Source organism: Lynx rufus, unplaced genomic scaffold, assembly GCF_022079265.1.
Source record: "Lynx rufus isolate CCGP_SWC_20201006 ecotype Redwood Valley unplaced genomic scaffold, mLynRuf1.p SCAF_2, whole genome shotgun sequence".
NCBI lineage: Eukaryota > Metazoa > Chordata > Mammalia > Carnivora > Felidae > Lynx > Lynx rufus.
In genome coordinates, this window is record NW_025814834.1 from 123,696,108 (window position 1) to 123,716,355 (window position 20,248).

Sequence of the window (20,248 nt, forward strand, 5' to 3'; positions counted from 1 at the left end):
GCAAGCTGGGATCTCTTGTTTTCTCCTGACCTAGGTGGGAGGGGGCCAATGTTCCTAAAGTTAGGTATATGCCTCTCTGCTCACTCCAGTGCCCTGTCCCGGGTTTCACACCAGCCCCCAGGGAACTGTGCCCTTCGGAAGTGAAGGGGTAAGAGAGTATAGTCTTATCTGATCTTTAGGATGGAATCCGATGAAACATATATACAGTCGATCCTCGAACAACATGGGTTTAAACTGTGCGGGCCTATTACATGCAGATTTTTTTTTTGTATACAGTACATTACTGTGCATGTATTCTCTCTTCCTTATGATTTTTTTTCATGTTTATTTTTAAGAAAGAGAGCGACAGAGCACAAGCAGGGGAGGGGCAGCGAGAGGGAGACACAGAATCCGAAGCAGGCTCCGGGCTCTGAGCTGTCAGCACAGAGCCCGACACAGGGCCCAAACCCACGAACCATGAGATCATGACCTAAAGCTGAATGCTCGACCGGCTGAGCCACCCAGGTGCCCCCTTTGTGATTTTCTTAATAGCATTTTCTTTTCTCTAGCTTACTTTATTGTAAGAATACGATATATAATATACATAACATACAAAATATGTGTTAATTGGCTGTTTGTGTTATCGGGAAGGCTTCCAGTCAACAGGAGGCCGTTACTCGTTAAGTTTGGGTGGAATCAAAAGTTGTATGTAGATTTTTGACTGCATGGGGAGGGGTGGCACTCTTAACGCTGGCCTTGTTCAAGGGCCAACTGTATATGTGTGTGTATATGTATATACACTTATATATATATATATATATATACATACATACATATACATATGTATATATACACATATATACACACATATACATATATTTTTATATGTATTTTATATGTAATGCTCTTTTAGTTATTTACCTAAAAACATTGTTGCCTTTCCTAGGTCATGAGTGGGACATGAGTGTGCTCTATTATACATTGCCCTCTAAAATTGCATTATTCATTATATATTTCCTAAGAAACACTTTATTATACAGGATTGATACGCTACACAAATACAGCGCACCTCCAGTTTAGTTTAAGGGATGTTTTACTATACCTCATTTTTTTGCCTTATATTCTCCTTCAAATCTATTCCCCACACAGAACATTGTTTTTAAAACTATGTCTAACAATGCTGCTCAAGCTAGCATGTACCAGAATCACCTGGAGCATTTGCTAAAACAGATTCCTGAGCCCCAACCCCAGACTTCCTGACTCATGGGTAGGACCCATGACTTTGCCTCTTGAATGTTTCCAGGTGATGGTGGGGTGGTGGGGCCTTGGACTTCACTTGAGGGAGCCGCGTTTTAACAACCACCAATACTGTGCTTACTGTGCTTAGAACAGTGTCATGCTGTGTTATACGCACCGTGCAAATATCAATGCACAATCCTCATGACAACCTTAAGTGGTGGGGACTCTTGTCATCCTCATTTTACAGGTGAGGAAACTGAGGTATGGGAAGGTCGAGTAACTTGCCCCAGGTCACTTACTTAGTTGAGTACCAGAGCCGGGATTCATTCAGATCTGTGACCTGCTATATGTCCCATGGGGATCCAGAGCTCCCTGATTTCATCCCTGGATGATTGTGGATGACTGCCCAGTGATTTTGGAGGGTGGCCAAATGAGCAAAGGGCATTTGCTGCTCCAGCCCCGAAGCTGGCATGAGCACCGAAATTGCTTCCCAAGATTCAGTGATGGCTCAGCTCCTCTGGATTTCCCAGCCGATGGTGCGGCAAAGGGCAGGGGGCAATGATGGGAGAAGCTGAGATAGAGTCTCTGTGGAGTCAGCCAGGTGTTTCAGCTCCTTAAATCAGGGATTGCAAAGTCAAATGCCTACAGGGGCCAGACTCTAAAAGAGAGACTCTAGCTAGACGTAAGAAAATATTTTTCTTAAAAATCACTCATTCTCTCAGCCTTTTTCCACCTTTGGTAGATACGTGGTTACAGGACATATTCCACATTTATTTCAACTCTACTGCAAGAAAAACAAAAGGTAAAGGCATATCGTATGGCGTAGTGAATACTTGGTCCCCTTTTCGTAGACTATAATTGGGGTGCCGTAGGACAACATAATCCGGCTCATCCATAGCGAGTAGTTGTGCTCTATTCCAATCAATTGCCTCCAAAGGCCAACCTCAAGAGAAGTTGAAATCCAGATTTGTATGTGATATCCCTTGGTTTTCAAATTTTGATGACTACAAATGTACACAGACATAATACACACAAACACATATATACATTCAATCCTCATTTTCCGCAGATCTCATATTTACGAACTCTCCCATTTGCTAATAATGTGTTTGTAATATCCAATCAGTATTCATGGTGCTTTTCTGGTCATTTGTGGATATGCACATACTGGGAAAAAGTTTGTGTCACTCAACACAAGAAAACCTAGCTGAAGTTGAATAATGCAACGCTCTGCCGTCTTGTTTCAGCTCTCAGTGCAGCGTGGAACAAAAAAATGCATCTCTGGTGCCAGCTAGAAGTGGGTTTGAATCCCAGCTCTGGCAGAATCTATTAGCGGGGCTGTGTGGTATGATAATAATATAATATTTGGTCTTCGTACCCAGATTCCTGGCACAGAGCTCCTAAACTCTCGGAATTTCCCGAGTAATAGAGTGTCTTTTGTTATTGGTTACAAGTCCCTTTGAGCACACCTGAGTTTATGCTAGGAGGTGACTCCTGGCAGTCCTTTAGATAGTTTCAAGATGGGGGCTGGTCACCAGAGGAACCAACCATGAGAATAGAATTGGAACTTTCAGCCCTAAGTCCCTTGCAGACGGGAGAGGGGCTGGAGATTGAGTCCAATCATCCAACAGCAGTGATTTAATCAGCCATGCCCACATAATGAAACTTCAGTAAAAATCCTTGAACAACAGGGGTGCCTGGTGTTTCAGTCAATTAAGCATCCAACTCCTGATCTCAGCTCAGGTCTTGATCTCAGGGCTGTGAGTTCAAGCCCCACATTGGGCTCCATGCTGGGCATGAAGCCTACTTAAAAACAAAACAACACAAAACATCTTGAACAACAAGGTTTGGGGCGCTTCCGGGTCGATGAACGCATCAATGTACTGGGAGGGTGACCCTCCCACAGAGGGTATGGAAGCTCTGCACGTCCCCCAAAACTTGCCCTATGCATCTCAGGCCATTCCTGAGATAACTGTAATAAAGTTACAGTTTTAAGTCTAATGCTTTCCTGGGTTAGTGAGTTATTCTAGCAAATTATCAAACTTGAGTGGGGTGGTCATGGGAACCCCCGAATTTGTTGTTATCCAGGCGGAAATGTAGATCTCCTGGGGTCCCCATTTGTAGCTGCCATCTGCAGTGGGGCCAATTCTTAAGAATTATCCTGATATTGGGGCGCCTGGGTGGCGCAGTCGGTTAAGCGTCCGACTTCAGCCAGGTCACGATCTCGCGGTCCGGAGTTCGAGCCCCGCGTCAGGCTCTGGGCTGATGGCTCGGAGCCTGGAGCCTGTTTCCGATTCTGTGTCTCCCTCTCTCTCTGCCCCTCCCCTGTTCATGCTCTGTCTCTCTCTGTCCCAAAAATAAATAAACGTTGAAAAAAAAAAAAAGAATTATCCTTATATAATACTTATACTCTTCATTAATCCTTAATTTGTGGGGTCTGGGGTCTGTGCTAACTCAGTGAAGTTAGCGTCAGAAGTGAATTGATTGTTAGACACTTGTTGGTATTGGAGAATTAGAGAATTGGTTGGTGTTGGAACGACATGCTTGATGTCAGAAGAAACCAAACTGGTAGCCTCAGGCAAGTCACTGAATACCTCTGAACCTTGTCTTCTCTTTTGTAAAATAAAGAAAATAGAATCTACCAGGATGAGTTGTTTCAGGATTGAAGATTATAATCTATGTGAGATATATGCGTGTATGTATGTTTATGTGCATGTGTATTCATATCTCACATAAATTATAGTTCACATATATAGATTTCTCCTAGGAGCAATGATTCAGAATTCACAAATTTGATGTTCACAGTGGCTTTCTAGAGCATAACTGCTGCACATAACTAGAACTGACTGTTATAATCTTTAACACTATTAAGTTTAGAAATAAGCAATTAACTCTCTGGCTTCATTCATTACATGAACTCATTGCCCCCCTGGTCCCAACATTGCAGCAGACAGGGAGTACCAAGCATTGGGTCCAATCTTCTCTAGATCTCCCTATTAAAATAATAATAATAAAAAAAAGAGGAGCAGAGAGGTATTTCTAAGTTTTTAAAATTAATATACTTTATGTTTTATCACAGTTTTAGGTTCAGAGCAAAACTGAGTGGCAAGTACAGAGACTTCCCACACACCACCCCCTCCAGCCTCCTCCACCATCAACAACCCCACCAGAGTGGTGCATTGGTTACAATAAATAAGCTGACATTGACACATCATTATTAACCAGAGTCTGCAGTTTATGGGTTTTGATAAACGTGTAAAGACATGTAATCAACCACCATTATAGTATCATACCAAATAGTTTCGCTGCCTTAAACCTCCCCTGTTCCACGTACTCCTCTTCCTGCCCCAAATACCTGGTGACCACTGATTTTTTCATTTCACCGTCTCTATAGTTTTGCCTCTTACGGAATTATATATTTGGAATCACACAGTGTATAACTTTTTCAGATTACTTCTTTTACTAAGGAATATGCATTTAAGTTTCCTCCATGTCTCTTCATGGCTTCACACTTAAGTTTTTTTTTTTTTAGCACCGATCCATTGTATGGATCTACCACAGTTTACCTGTTCGCTTATTGAAGGACATTTTTTCCTGTATTTTTTTTCTTTTACATTTTTAAAACTTGAAGTATAGTCGACACAATGTTATGTTAGTTTCAGGTGTAAACCATGGTGATTTGACAACACTATTATATTATTATCTATATTCCCTCTGCTTGTTCCTTCTATCCCCATGGCTTATTCATTTCACAAGACTGTATCTCCCACTCCCTTTCACCCATTTCACCCATACCCCCACCTCTCTCCTCTCTGGCAAACGTCAGTTTATGTTTTGTATTTATGAGTCTGTTTCTGCCTTTGTTTATTTTGTTTTTTAGATTGTACTTACAAGGGAAATCAGATGGTATTTGTCTTTCTCCGAGTTATTTTACTTAGTATAACACTCTCTAGGTCTATCCATGTTGTTGCAAATGGTAAGATCTCATCCTTTTTTATAGCTGAGTAGTGTTCCATTGTATATGCTTCTTTATCCATTCGCCTACTGACGGACCCTTGGGCCACTTCCAGAGTTTGGCTATTGTAAACGATGCTGTGATAAGCATAGGGTGCATATATCTTTTGAATTAGTGTTTTCATTTTCTTTGGGTAAATACCTGATAATGGAATTACTAGATCATATGGTATTTCTAGTTTTAATTTTTTGAGGAACCTCCATACTGTTTTCCCACAGTGGCTGCACCAATTTACATCCCTACCAGTAATGCACCCGCGTTCCTTTTTCTGCACATCCTTGCCATCCATTTTGACGTTAGCCATTCTAACGGGTATAAGGTGGAATTTCATTGTGGTTTTAACTTGCATTTCTCTGATGATGACTGATGTTGAACATCTTTTCACGTGTCTATTAGCTGTCTGTGTATCTGCTTTGGAAAAATCTCTGTTCAGGTACTCTGCCCATTTTTTAATTGGATTGATGGTTCTTTCAGTGTTAATTGCATCCAAACCTAGTTTGGATATATTAACCCCTTATTGGATATATCATTTGTGAATATCTTCTCCCATTAAGTTTTTCATTTTGTTGCTGGTCTCCTTCACTGTGTAGTGAATTAAAATAAAAAATAAAAAAATAAAAGCTTTTTATTTTGGTGTAGTCCCAATAGTTTATTTTTTATTTCATTTCCATTGCCTGAGGAGACATATCTAGGAAAATATTGCATGAGTGATGTCAGAGAAATTACTACCTATGTTTTCTTCTAGGAGTTTTAGGTTTTGTGTCTCAATAAGTCTTTAATCCATTTTGAGTTTATTTTTGTGTACAGTGTAAGAAAGTGGCCCTGTTTCATTCTTTTGTATGAAGGACAACTTGATTGTTTGAGTTCTTTGTGTATTTTGTGTTATAGCCCTTTAACAGACATGGAGTTTGTAAAGGTTTTTCTGTCAGTCTTGGCTTTTCTTTTCATCCTCTTAACAGTGTCCTTTGCAGAGAAATTTTACTGAAGCCCATTTTATCAAATTTTTCTTTCATAGATTATGCTTTTGATGTTTTATCAAAAAAGTCATCACCAAACCAAGATCACCTAGATTTTTTTCCATTTTTTTTCATTTTTTCCCATTTTTTTACCTTTTAGGAGTTATGTTGTTTTATGTTTTACATTTAAGTCTATGATCCATTCTGAAATGATTTTTGTGAAAGGTATAAGGTCTGTGCTTTGATGGTTTTCTTTTATTTATTTATTTATTTATTTATTTATTTATTTGCATGGGGATGTCCAGTTGACTCAGCATCACTTAGTGAAAAGACTATCCTTCCTCCGTTGAATTGACTTTGCTTCTTTACCAAATGTCAGGTGACTATGTTGTATGGGTCTGTATTTGGGTTCTCTAATCCGTGTTATTCATCTATTTGTCTATTCTGTCACCAGTACCACACTGTCTTTGATTTCTGCCACTTTATAGTAAATCTTGAAGTTGGATAGTGTCAGTTGTCCAACCTTGTTCTTCAATATTGTGTTGGCTCTTCTGAATCTTTCGACTTTCCATATAAATTTTTAATCAGTTTGTCAAAATCTCACAAAATATTGTGTCGAGAATTTGATTGATGTTGCATTGAATATATAGAACATATTGGAAAGAACCAACATCTTAACAGTATTGAGTCTTCTTATCTATAAACATGGAATATCTCTGCATTTATTTAGATCTTTGATTTCTTTTTTTAAAACTTTTTATAAGCAATTTATTTATTTTGAGAGAGAGAGAGAGAGAGCAAGCAGGGAAGGGGCAGAGAGAGAGACAGAGAGAGGGAGAATCCCAAGCAGCCTCCATACTGTCAGCTCAGAACCCAATGCAGGCCTTACACTCACAAACCTCAGTCGAAACCACGAGTTGGGTGCTTAACCAACTGAGCTATCCAGATGGCCCAGGATCTTTGATTTCTTTCATCGGAATTTGTGATTTTCTTCATGTAGATCTCGTCATATATTGTTATTTTTTTTCTTTTTTCTGTCTTTCTCCTTCCTTCCTTCCTTTTCTTTCTTTTGGCAATTATGTCAATGGTATTGTGTTTTTAATTTCAAATTCCAATTGTTTGTTGCTGGTATATAGGAAGGCAGTGACTTTTGTACATTTTTTACTGGTTTACATTAACTTCATATCTTTCAACCTTGCTATAAGACTAATTGACTTATAACTAATTAACACTTGTTAGTTCTGGGAGGATTTTTTCCTTGACTTTGGGTTTTTTCTACATAGATAATCATGTCCTCTGCAAATAAAGGGTTTTATTTCTTCCTTCCCAATCTGTATAGCTTTTATTTTCTTGTCTTGTTTTATTGCCTTAGCTAGGACTTCCAGTATAATGCTGAAATAGGAATGATGAGAGTGGATATCCTTACCTTGTTTCTGATCTTAAAGAGAAAGCACCTAATTTTTCACCACTAAGTATTACATAGAGTTTTTGTAGATGTTCTTATCAAGTTGAGGAAGTTCTCCTCTATTCCAGAGAAATAGAACCAAGAGGATATATATATATCTATATTATACTATATATCTATCTATATTATATCTCAATTATATATCTCTATATTATATACCTACATTATATTATATATAGTATATACATGAATATATATTATATATATTTTAGATATATATAATATATATAATATAGAGATATACAGAGAAATATAATAGAGATATATAATATATATAATATTATATGTATACACACACACACATAAAACATAGAATCATGGAGATATACCTGACATTGCATTTATTTTTTGTTAAGGATTTTATTTTTAAGTAATCTCCACACCCAATGTGGGGCTTAAGCTCACAACCCTGAGGTCAAGAGTTACATGCTCCACTGACTAAGCCAGCCAACCACCACCCCCCGCCCCCGCCCCAATTTTGTATTTAGACAACTATTTATAGGAGTCCATGTATCTTACCTGGACTTATTATAGAATGTTCAGCACCTCTATTCATGTATATAACACTGTTCTCATGCTGAGCAAATACTATAGTTAGAAACATCATTTTTACATGTTTCTTTAAACATTTCTCTACATGCATTACAGAAATAAAAATATCCATAAATAAGTATTATATATACTTGCCCTGGTTTCATTATCCTTTCAATCTGCCATACCAATGACACATATATTATACCCTTTATGCTGTCTCACAGGTGATTGGAGCTCTATTAATTTTATAATATCTCTTTCCTCTCTGTTCTTCAGATTGGATACTTTCTTCGGGTCCACGGATTCTTTCCTTGGCTTGTGTCCAGTCTACTAATGAGCCTATCAAAGACATTCTTCATTTCCTTTTGACTTTCTCTTAGAATTTCCATTGTTACCTACATCACCCATTTGTTCTGGCATGCTGTCTACTTTTCCCCATTAGAGTCATTAGCCTATTAATTATCATTATTTTAAATTCCCAGGCCGATGACTCCAAAATCCTTGGAGTCTGATTCTGAGTCTGGTTCTGCTGTTTGCTCCGTCTCTTCAAACTCTGTTGTCTTTTAGTTTGCTCCGTGATTTTCTACTGAAAACTGGATGTGATGTACTGGGGAAGGGGAATGAGGTAAATAGGTCTTTAGTGAATGATGGTAAGATGTAGGGGGAGGGGACATTTCCTGTGGTCCTCTGATTAGGTCTTAGTCTCTGGTGAGCCTGTGTCCCTAGACTGTGACCTTTGCAAGTGTTTTTTCAGTCCTTCTCACTACCCTATCTCATGCTCATGTCCTGATTTCTTAGGTGAAACCGTGTTTCCCTTCTCCCAGGTCCCTCCTCCCAGGTCCATTAAGCTCTGGCAAAACCCCATGTGGTTAGGCTCTGGTACAGACCTTGTTAAGAACAGAGTCCTCTGGTAGTGTTTCAAATGTCTATCTTGCTCTCCCACTGCTGGAAGCACAAGAGGATTTTTCTCTGATTTTCCCTGTGAGAACATGATAGAGCTCCTGGAGGTAAAACATAAACGCGTGTGCACCACCGCCTCCCCTCCCTCGCCAAGGCTGGGTCTCTCTGTAGTTTTTAATTTTCAAACATGTTCACCACACTGAGCCTCCAGCAATTTGTCAATTACAGTTCAGGTTTCCCTGCCGTGGACTGGTGCCCATGGAGGCTTCTGCTCCGGTAAGTTATGATTCCCTGTTCGTCTTGTCTCTCTAATTTTGGAGACAGTGGTTTGCACTGTGGCCTCAGTTCTCTTTTGGGTCTAAGAAAAGTTGTTGATTTTTCCATTTGTTCATCTTTTTTATTTTTTTCTTTGTGGTGTGAACAGGAGTAATGACTTCCAAGCTCCTTATGTTCTGGACCAGACACCAAAGGTCCTAGCATCCTATTTTCCTTCTTTCTTTTCTTCCTTCTTCCTTTCCACGTTCCTTCCTTCCTTCCATCCTTCCTTTTTTCCTTCCTTCCTTCTTCTGTCTCTTTTCTTTCTTCTTTTTCTTCTTTTTCCCCTTCTTCTTCTCCTCCTTCTCCTCCTCCTCTTCCCTCTCCTCTTCCCCCCCCTTTTTTTTTAATTTTCAAAAATGTTTATTTTTGAGAGAGAGAGAGAAACAGAGTGCAAGTGGGGAAGGGATAGAGAGAGAGAGGGAGATACAGAATTCGAAGCAGAGTCCAATGCGGGGCTCGAACCCACTAGCCATGAGATCATGACCTGAGCCAAAGTCAGATTAACCCACTGAGCCACCCGGGCGCCCCTCCTTCTTCTTCTTTAAGCAACAAACATTTATTTTTTCCTCACGATTGTAGGTTGGCTGGGATATTCTTCTGGTGTGGACAGCTTTGACAGGGCTGGATGATTTCAGATGGCCTCACTTCCATGTTGGAAGTTAGGTTGGTCTGGGGGTTTCGGGGGTCTCAGCTGAGATGACTCACCTAGCTCCATCATCCGGCAGCCTAGTTTGGACTTTTTCACATGGCAGCCTCAGGGAGCCAAAGAGCAGGAAGTAAGCGAGCCCCAAAGCACAAGCACATTCCACACCTCTTTTTGTGCCATATTTCCCGTGGTGCCATTGGCTAAAGTGGGAAATACAGCCAAGTCCGGAGTCCCATAGTCTGTCCTGGGCTGAGTGAGGCACAAATGGGAGAAAACTCAGTTCCAGGCCCTGCCTGCAGCTATCCCCCCAGGGCTCAGGACAGAGGAAGATGGCAAAATTGCCCAGCTCTCAGATCTCCCACTTCCTCCCTCCCCTCCCCACCAAAGGGCCCATCTGCACCCTGGGAGCCGCTGCCTGAGGCTCAGGTCTCCAACCCAGCAGGCACCAGGGGCAGGCCACACCCCCTCCCAACCTCCTCCGCCAGGGAAGCTAGAGGACGCTCCCCCTGCTGTCTCCCCTCAACCTGCCCCAAGCCACCAGGGTCTCCCCAGAAGGAGATTCCCAGGATTCTATTTTCAAGGTCTCTTGGAGGCATTATCCAAGGTCCCAGGAGAGAGGGAAGGGGCTGTGTGAAGAGGAAAAAACAGCTCTGGAGAAGTTTTCTGGGAGAGCAGAGGGTGGTTGGAGGACTGACCACTCAGAGAGGGAGGGCCTTGATAAGGACCCTATCATCCAGGGCCCCTTGTCCTCTGCCTCCTTTCTGGAGCCCCTCAACCTCTGCCGAGGCTTCAACACTCAAGTTGCCTTCACCTCTGCTGGTTGCTTGAATAATAATCCCTGGGAAACAACAAAAGCATTGGCAGGTTGAAACCTAGTGAATCTCTACCTCCTCACAGGCAACCCCAGGGGCTGGTGAACTGCTGAGGGTGTCTTTTCTCTGAAGGTAGGTCATCTGGAGAGTCAGTCGGCCCACATCTGTGTGCAGGAGAAGGTGCCCAGCTGGGATAGGGGAGGGTGCCCCTGGGGGCTGCAGCTGAGGGGAAGTCTCCACCCCGGGCAGAGGCCAGGTGCTAATAGAATTCCAGTGGGGCATCGAGGCCCAGCTGGGACAAGTCTGGGCCTGGAGGCTTCTCCACCATGGGTTGGAGAAGGGGCGGCAGTGTGTGTCTGAGAGTGTGGGGGCTCCTTCAAAGCTTCCTGTCTCCTCAGGTTTCAGAGATGGCCAGTTATGTGCTTCTGGGCCCTGCAGGGCCCCTGGCATGGGTCCACCCGCACAGCGGGTGACAGGGGGCAGGTGCACAGGAGCCTCCACTCAGTGAACAGGAGAGGTGGAGAGAGAAACACATACACAAACCACCCGTACAAACCTCTTCCCGCTCAGGACCCATGCGCCCCTGGGACGCCCGGAAGGGTGCAGGGACAGATGCACATTGCCAGCCCTGCTCCCTCTTGGCCAGAACTTGCTCCGGCTTTCAGGGTGGCCTCAGCTCTTGATTTGCTAAAAGCCTGAGACAGCAGCAGGCAGAAACACCTCCCTCCAGTCCCCTCCTGTGAGCCTCGAGGGTGAGCCAGCAGCCCCTGTTGCCCTTGGGGACCCGCACTACCTGGAGCTCTGGGCTAGGATGACGCTGGGGCAGGTCGCCTAAGACCCCGCCCCCACTAGGTCCCCCGGAGGTCTCTCTGGGAGCAGTAAGTGAGGTGGCCTCTTCCCTCCTCCCAGGCTGGGGGCCCTGGTGGCAGGCTGGGGCAGAACAGGGTGGGGGGCAGCCCTTCTTGTGCCCCAGGCTTCCTAGAGCCTGGAGATCTGCCCCTCCTAGAGGTCAGCTCAGACAGGCCTACTGCGTCCCTGCTCCCTCCCTTAGTCTGGGGACCCCTGGGAAAGGCTCTTCCAGGGAACCCTGCTGCACCTCAAAGGCCCATTCCTGCAGGGAGCCTCAGGGGCTCAGCCCCCAACATCCACAGGCTCATAGGGTGATGGGGGCAGGAGGGGAGCCACCGAGCATTCTGGGGCATGGGAGTGTTTGGACATTCCTTGGGCCAGGAGTTTGAGCAAGACTGAGTTTGGGTCATTAAGTAATTCTTTAAAAAAATTTTTTTTTCAAATGTTTTTATTTATTTTTGAAGGAGAGAGAGAGACAGAGCGTGAGTGGGGGAGGAGCAGAGATAGAGGGAGACACAGAATTCGAAGCAGGCTCCTGGCTCTAAGCTGTCAGCACAGAGCCCGATGCGGGGCTCGAACTCACAAACTGCAAGATCATGACCTGAGCAGAGGCCAGAAGCTCACCGGACTGAGCCACCCAAGCACCCCTCTTTAAGTAGTTCTTAAAGCCTCCCCTCTGTCCTGAGTCTGGGGGCAGGCGGTGGGCAAGCAGGTGTCCCTGAGCCTACCACTTTGCTGGGGGCATTAGAGGTCTGGTGATGGGGAGAGTCTGTGCTTGCCCTAGCAATGAAGAGGTGAAGGCCTGGCACAAAGGTAGCACCAAGGTGGGATCAGGTGGTGAGTGTGTGTGTGCGTGTGTGTGTGTGTGTGTGTGTGTGTACTGGGGGTATAGGCCTGAGAACAGTTGCTAGGGGGTAGGAGGAGACATGGTGAGTGGCCAGGCAAGCTTAGGAGAAAGCCCCTTTGCTAGGCAGACTCTCCTCTGGTCACCCTCTGTCACCCACTGAGCAGGGCACTGTAGCATGCCAGCCCTCTTTGCCCTAGTGAGGCCTCGGTCAGCCCCCCTTCTGTCTGCCTCTGGGACCTAACTAGTCACCGGCACTTTTTTTTTTAAGAGGCCAGATCCCTTACTTCCTACCCAAAAGTGCTTCTAGAGAAGGCCCTTTCTATTTCCTTGTTTTCCCTTTGGCCTATTCAGGGGCCTCTTAATCATGGGTCTTCTATTGTCTGGAATCCAGTTTTATCCAACCAAACTTCTGCAGTCATGGAAATGTTCTGTATCTGCGCTGCCCGATGCAGTGGCTGTTAGCCACTCGTGACCTCTGAGCATTTGAACTGTGGCTAGTGCAACCTTTGGTTTAATTTAAATGTCAATGTAAATAGTCATGTGTGGCTAGTTGCTACCGCACTGAAGGGGGTGCCCACTTAAGGTCAGGGGCCTCAGCATGTCGGAGCTGAAAAGGATTCTGACCCTGACCCTTCCTTTTGCGGTGGGGAAATAAAGCCAGGCAGGGCACAGGAACTCCGAGAATCTATGGGGAAACAAGGCGGGGGGCCAGCGTCCCCATCCCGGGCTCATGTTCTTGGCTATGCATAGGGACTAGGGACGCTGCAGAGGTCTCCTGTCTGCAGGAATGCTGCCCTAGGGGAGCCCCAGGCTACGATTCTAGAAGCGGGAGGTTTGCCTGGGTCTCGTGCAACCCAGTTCAGTGACTCAGCCTTTTTAATAAATGGAGTTTATTAAACTCCTCCCTTGAAGAGGGACTTCCTTTGAAGAGGGACGGCTTCATTGTCTTCAGGTGATGCTGCCTCCGCCTCCAGGGACACATCCCCTGCAGACAGCCCAAGGGGTGGGAGGGGAGAAGAGCATTTACCCGTCGAGTTCCACCTCTGCAACCCTAGTAGTGCTGTGTGCGTCTGCTGTGTGCAGGTGGACCCATACCAGGGTGTGGGAAGCTATGTCCCTGGACACTACAACTGCACGTGGTAAGGTGGAGAGCTCCCAGGACCTGAATCAGACGGGCTGCGTTCTGGGTTCTTGATTCTAAGCCATCTTGAACAGCCTCCATTCTCTAAGCCTCAGTTTCCCCCTGTGTAAAGTGGAAATGTTGCTCAGATTTCCGATGTTTTGTGTCTTTAGGTGGTGGTACTTTAGGCTGTGTGTGTGAACGGCTCTGTGGGGTGGGACCGGGGGAAGAGGGCGATCTGCCAGGTGAGACCCTGGCTTCACGAGTTCTGCAGGGCAACGGAAGCAGGGCTGGCCAGCTCAGGGGTGCAGAGACTGAGCCCGGGGCTGGCTCCCGTGGACTGCGAGCACGTCTCTGACGCACAGCCTACCGCCGTAGCGTTGGTCCCCAAGGGGCTGGAGGGGGGCACGGGGCTGGCTCTCTGCAAACTTCCCACCTGTGGTTGTGTAAAGACCTCCACACTTAGGAACCCCACCAATGGCAGACAGATGGCATCATCCCCTGCATGCTGGCATCTGTGGACATTGCTCAGGGTGTGTGGTTTGTCATTCTGCATCATATGCCCTCTGTCCCAATCCTTAGCAAACCCAAGAGCGATGGTGTTGTGAACGTAATCTTTGTTCTTTGTCCCCAAGCAGGGAGAGCCAGCACTGGGGGTCAGGCAAGTATGTGGGGGGAGCTTCACATCTGTTGAGGGCACAGAGCAGACAGAGGAACCTCCCAGAGGCTGTGGCCCAAAACAAGTGTTTCCCTACTGCCTGGCATATGCCCGCCCATTCCCTCCTCACCCTGCCCGATCCTCACAGCCATCTTCGGCTACACCTCTGCTCCTCTCCCGGTCCGCACCAGGCCTCCATCACATCCTGGCTGTGCAACCATGAACCCCGTCATGGGTTACGCCCATCCTGGATGCAGGCACGAGGCCGGACACCAGGCAAACAGCATCAGGCACCTTACAGTCAAGCAGAGCTTCGGATCCCAGGCAAGGCACTGAACTTACCGAAGCCTGTTGAGTAGAAAAGGGGATGAGAATATTCCCAGCAAAAGATTCCTGGGAGCGTTTGATGAGAAAATGGAGGTATAGGGACCAACATAATGGCTTGCAAACTTAGCTGCACACTGGAGTCCCCTGGGGAGTTTTCTAAGGCACTGATGCCCCGGGGGCCGTATCTAGAGCATCCGATTTAATAGGGAGATGTGGCCTGGGCGTTAGGATCTCAAACGCTCCCTAGGTGAGTCTAACATGTCACCAAGTTTGAGAACCACTGGTCTACAATATCATCTATGCATAATGACCTGTCCTCCCTTGAGGCCACTGCTCCCCCCCTTCCTTCCTGCCACGGAGGGTCCGATTTGAGCCTCCCTTGTAATACATCTCCGAGGGGGAAGAGGATGTCACACTTGCTTACAAGCCTCAACGTACTGTGGGAAGTGGCAGAGGGAGCCCGTTGGACGTTTGAGCGCAGAGGTCCTCCCGGCAGACAGAGCCCAGTGTCTGGCCGGTCTGGAGAGGACTGTGCCCTCCTTCCCTGGGGGAACAAGTTATATATGTGAATATGTGAGAGGTGGGGCAGGAAGACCCGAGAAAGCCTTGTGTGGGGCCTCATGCCGCCTGGGGTGATTTTAGGGCCTGGACCGGGTGGTGTCCCACCCCATCTGCCTCCCTTTGGGGCTTCTCTTTATCTGTGCTCAGCTCCTCGGTCCCCTTGTCTCCATGGGCAGCCTCGGGGAGCTGGCGGCCCCTGGGTTGAGGGATGGGCTAATGTCCACCCACCACTCCTGCAGGCCTCCTCACAGAGCCACTCGACGGACCTCACAGACACCCCAGGGGAGGCCACGGTCAGACAGCCAGGAGCTGATGGGGCACCAGCGGGCTGCAGTTTCCTGAGCGAGGGCAGGTGGAGGATAGTGGGGTCAGTAAGAGGCAGGTAAGGCAGCGGGTGGGAGATACCGTCTCTCACTCGCCGCCCCACCCCGAACCCGGTCCTTACATCTCCTCGTTCCTGGGGCTGGGCAGAGCAAATGCTGGCTGTGCCTTGACAAGGGGCTGCCAGGGGGGACAGAGCAGGGTGGCAGCAGTGCTTTTGGAGAGCAGGGAGGGTTGCAGATTCCCAACCCTTTGCTCCGATCGGCCGGGGGGCCGCTCTTGCTGACAACTCAGCGGTGGAAAGTCCCTCGGTGACAGCGGGGATCACGGCCTCCCAGCACAATCTTCCCCCGGCAAGTGGGGACTCCTAAAGAAAAGAGCAGAGGCTCTTGGAGGCCTGTGAGCTCCGAGACACAGGGACCCAAGGGCAAGTTGGGCAGGGGTGCGGCGGGGCAGAGGAAGGTGGGACAGATGGCAAGGCTGGCAAGCTGTCGTCACGGAGCAGGCAGAACACACAGCTTCTCCACCTTCCTTGCTCCTCCCTCAGCCCAACCCGCGGAGTCTCCGGGAGAGTCTCACTGAGCCCATTAAAGCGTCCCCAAGTGACATCCCAGCAAAGGGCCAGGCACAAGGACAGCGAGTAGAATAATGCAGACCAGGTGCGTCCCCCTCACTTGGGTTTGGGTTGCTGCGGGTGGGGCTGTTGGGTGGGGGTGAGCGGGGGTGTAAGGCCAGCAGGAAGAAGCGGCTGAACGTGAGCCTGCTGAGGTGGGTTGGGGGCAGGCGGCAGGTGGCATATGGGGCTCTGGGTGGGGTGGTCAGGGGGTCCTGGCAAGTCAGGGCCGCGCGAGGCTCACCTCCTTACCTGTAGAGGAAAGCCCGTAGGAAGCTGGCTTTTGTTCCTGGTGAAGCCTATTGTTTGGCAGGGGGGGTACGAGTCTCTCTCATTGCCCTTCAGTCCACAGACTCACCAAGATCTGAAGTCACTTCCCCGAAATCAGGCAGGCCTAGTGGGGTGTGTGGGGGACTGGAGCCAGGGCTCCCAGTGCACAGTCGGAAGCTGGTTCCCGTGCCTTTCTCGCCTCCACACCACATGATGCTCCCATGGCTCAGGGGCCGCCATAGGCCTGATTTCCAGGGTGTGCACGTGCGTGGGATGCGGCTTTCCAGCATTCCCAGCGGGACGCGCGTGTGTGCCCTGTGAAGGCGTGCACGTGACTTCGTGCGGGTGTGATCGCATGCCTGCAAACTCAGTACACATGTGCATGTGTTAGCTCGAGTCCTTCCTGTCTGTCCCTCCCCTGGTAACCTCAGGACCCACTGGACTGGCGGTGGCCCCCTGATGACCCCTTTGTCTGCAGCTCATACCATCTACCTAACCCAGCAGGTTGGGCAGATCACATCCGGTTCAAGAGCGGACGGCCGTTCCTCCGGGGCTTGTAGAAGGGCACGGAAGCTCAGCCTAGACCTGAACAGCTTCTGGTTTTCAGCCATGTATTCCCAGTGCCCGTGACACTCATCACAGCATAACGATTCTGTCTTCCCTGTTGGACTGTAAGCTTGGTGAAGGCGGGGCCTCTGTGTCACACGCTGTGTTCATGGCTGGACCCCCAGAGCCTAGCACAGTGCTTGGCACGTAAGCTATTGGAGCTGTCGAATCAATGAGTGTGCAAATGGATGAATGAACGAAGTGGGCTGTGTCTGCGTGAGAGGAGCCATGGGCCTCACAGGGAACGTCCCAAGGTTACTTGCCCTACATACAAGGAAGCTGCAAAATCCTTCAGGATCACTAGGTTGGAGGAAGGTAGTCAGCTTTGCTCTGTCATAGGCACTGCTCCCTTGCTGTTTTAGCTTCTAGTGGCACAGCAGGGTGGTCCCCCACCGCCCAGGCTTCAGAATGTGCTGGAGCCCACCTCCCCTAGTGTGATCCCTGCAGGGGCAGCAGAGTCCTGGGACAGGAAAGGCAGAGGGTCACATGACCTGGGGGGGGCCCACACGTGGTCCCCGTGTCCTGGGCTCAGGAAACCTTTGCCCTTCTCTGAAATCTAGTCTGTGGTGAATTCTGTCCCGTGTTCCATGTGGCTGGAGGCTTGCAGTGGTTGTTTCTCTGGCGGAGGGACCTAGGCTCGGGTCTGTGCAAGAGAGACCCGGGTGGGGGCTCAGAGAGCGCTGTGTTGTCGGTTTGGCTGGTGTATTTGAGCACTTTGGTGCAGGAAATGGGGAGTCCTGGGGCCAGGCACTGGGCAAATGGCTTTCATCAGTCAGGGACTGTGTTTCTGGAGCCCCTGTTGTGCCTATGCCTCTGAGAATTTTGTCTCAAATGTTCATTCAAATCGCTAGCACTAGGATGGGGAGAAGATTCGGGCACAGAGTAGTCAGTATGAAGTTCTGATTGAGTATGGGGCGGGGGTGACAGTGCCTGGGTGAATTTGAGAATTCAGTTCTGTCTTAGTCTCAGGGGAACTGGGACATGGCCTTCTGGGTGGGCCAAAGGCTTCTGGAACTTACCTTTTTTTTTTTTTTTTTCATCTTGGTGGCCATGGGGAGCAGAGGCAGAGGAAGAGTTCAAGTAGCAGCAGGGGGGTTTAGCTGGGTGAGAGGCAGGACTACCCAAGAGTGGCAGGGCAGGGGCCCAGCCAGAAGCCCAGAGGTCCTGAGTCTCACTACAAGCAGTGTAGACAGAGCTATACTTGCTGGGGCTCCCAGAGGTTGACTGAACCCATTTCAAAGATGACTTCAAGGTCTGGGGTAGGGAGCTGTGTGAGTCCATTTGGGCTGCTCTGGCAAACCCGGGTAGCTGATCGAACACAAAAATTTATTTCTCACAGTTCTAGAGGCCGGAAGTCTGAGATGAGGGTGCCAGCCTGCTCAGTTCTGGTGAGGGCCGTGTCATGGGTTGCAGATTGCTGACTCCCCCTTGAGCACTCACACAGTAGAAAGAGGGCCAGGGAGTCTCTGGGGCTTCTTTCAGAAGGGCACTCATCCCTTTCATGAGGACTCCACCCTTGTGACCGAACCACCTCCCAAAGGCCCCACCTCCTAGTACCGTCACACTGGGATTGGGATTTACCACGTGGATTTGGAGGGACACAAACTTTCAGTCTGTAACAGGTGCCCATGCCGATCTTGCCGAAGCACTGAGTTTGTGGGGCTGAAAGGAAAGAGGCTGCCTGAGGGTTCCGGAGAGGCTTGGGCTTTGGGGTCCTGCCTGGCCCCTCCCTCAAGCGCTTCGGGTGGGATTAGGCAGGTCGTCCAGGCTAGGCTTGGCCCCGTCTTATGATTTCCCAGGAAGCCGGAGCCTCAGTGAGATAAAAGGGCAAAATAGAAACATTGAAGATGAAACAAAGTGTCCAAAGTCCGGAGGAACCACTGGTGCATAAGAGGTCAAGCTGTGCTCAGCCTGGTCACAGAAGCCCCCACCTGAGGTCAACACTTCTTCCACCTACCGGGGACACCTGGGCTTGAGGCCAAGAGCCTGGATTCCTGGGTTCTAAACTTGACCCCTCCTCTGGTCCCTGTGCTCTTTCCTGTCCTCTGTGCCTCAGGCTTTCCAGTTGTCGAATGGGAATTTTCTACAGTACGCATGTGCTCGTCAGTTCTTCCAAGTGCTTGGTGAGGACCACAGAGCAGGTGCTGTCATCAAGGAGCAAACTGACTCCGTTCTGCACTGAGACTGGCCGCATTCAGACCTCACTTCCTCAGCCTTTCCTGGACTGAGGACGCGTCCTTGAAGGACATCCTGGCCCAGGGTGAGGAAGAAAAAAATAGAAGAGGCCAGGTCTCTCCTGTAATGGCAGAGTCTGGGAAGCCCCTGCTTCTCTTACAGCCACCCCAAAGGCACCGAGGAATCGCTCGGTTCCTGGAGGCCTCTGAAGGAGAATTTACAAGCCTCTATGAGTCAACTGTGCAGGCAGGAAAGAACCCTCAACAAAGTTCCTTCTGTGGTGTATGATCTCCATCACTGGAAGGCCATTTGTTCATTCATTCATTCATCCATCCCATAATCACCTGTTTGTACGCGTGCACGGAGCTGGATGCTGGAGACACAGCTAGAGAAGACTGTCGCTGCCACCAGGGAGTGCCAGCAGGCCTGGAGACAGACCAGGGAACAGGGAGCCACATCTCCCGGAGGAGGAGGCTGGGAGTGGCCCTCAAAGCTGGACAGGGGAGGCAATGCCATACGGGGCCTATAGGTGGCAGCAGATGCCCACCACAGCCGGCAGGGCCAACAGAGAGAAAGCACGAGTCAGGGAAGGGCAGAGACAGAGGAGAGAGAGCGAATCCCAAGCAGGCTCCATGCTGTCAGCGCAGAGCCTGACGTGGGGCTTGAACTCACAAACGATGAGATCATGACCTGAGCCGGTCCGAGGCTTAACCAACAGAGCCACCCAGGCGTCCCAAGTGTTTTCACAATTATGATCGTATCTGATCCTCAGCTTTCCTGTGAGGCTGGTAATTTTATGGTTCCCATTTTACAGATGGGGAAATGGAAGGTCAGAGGTTTTACCTCAAAGAAGGTGCCTTCTGCTCTGGGACTTTTACTTTTGCCAATGCCCTTTGAGAAAATATCTTGCTTCTCCCTTTCTTTTTTTTCCCAGGTTTTTGATCCTTCAAAGCCCAGCGTGCTCCCGTCCTCTAGGCAGCTTATCTGGAGGCTTGCGGTTCACACTGGCCTTGCCTCCCCTTAGGCTCTTGTTCCTT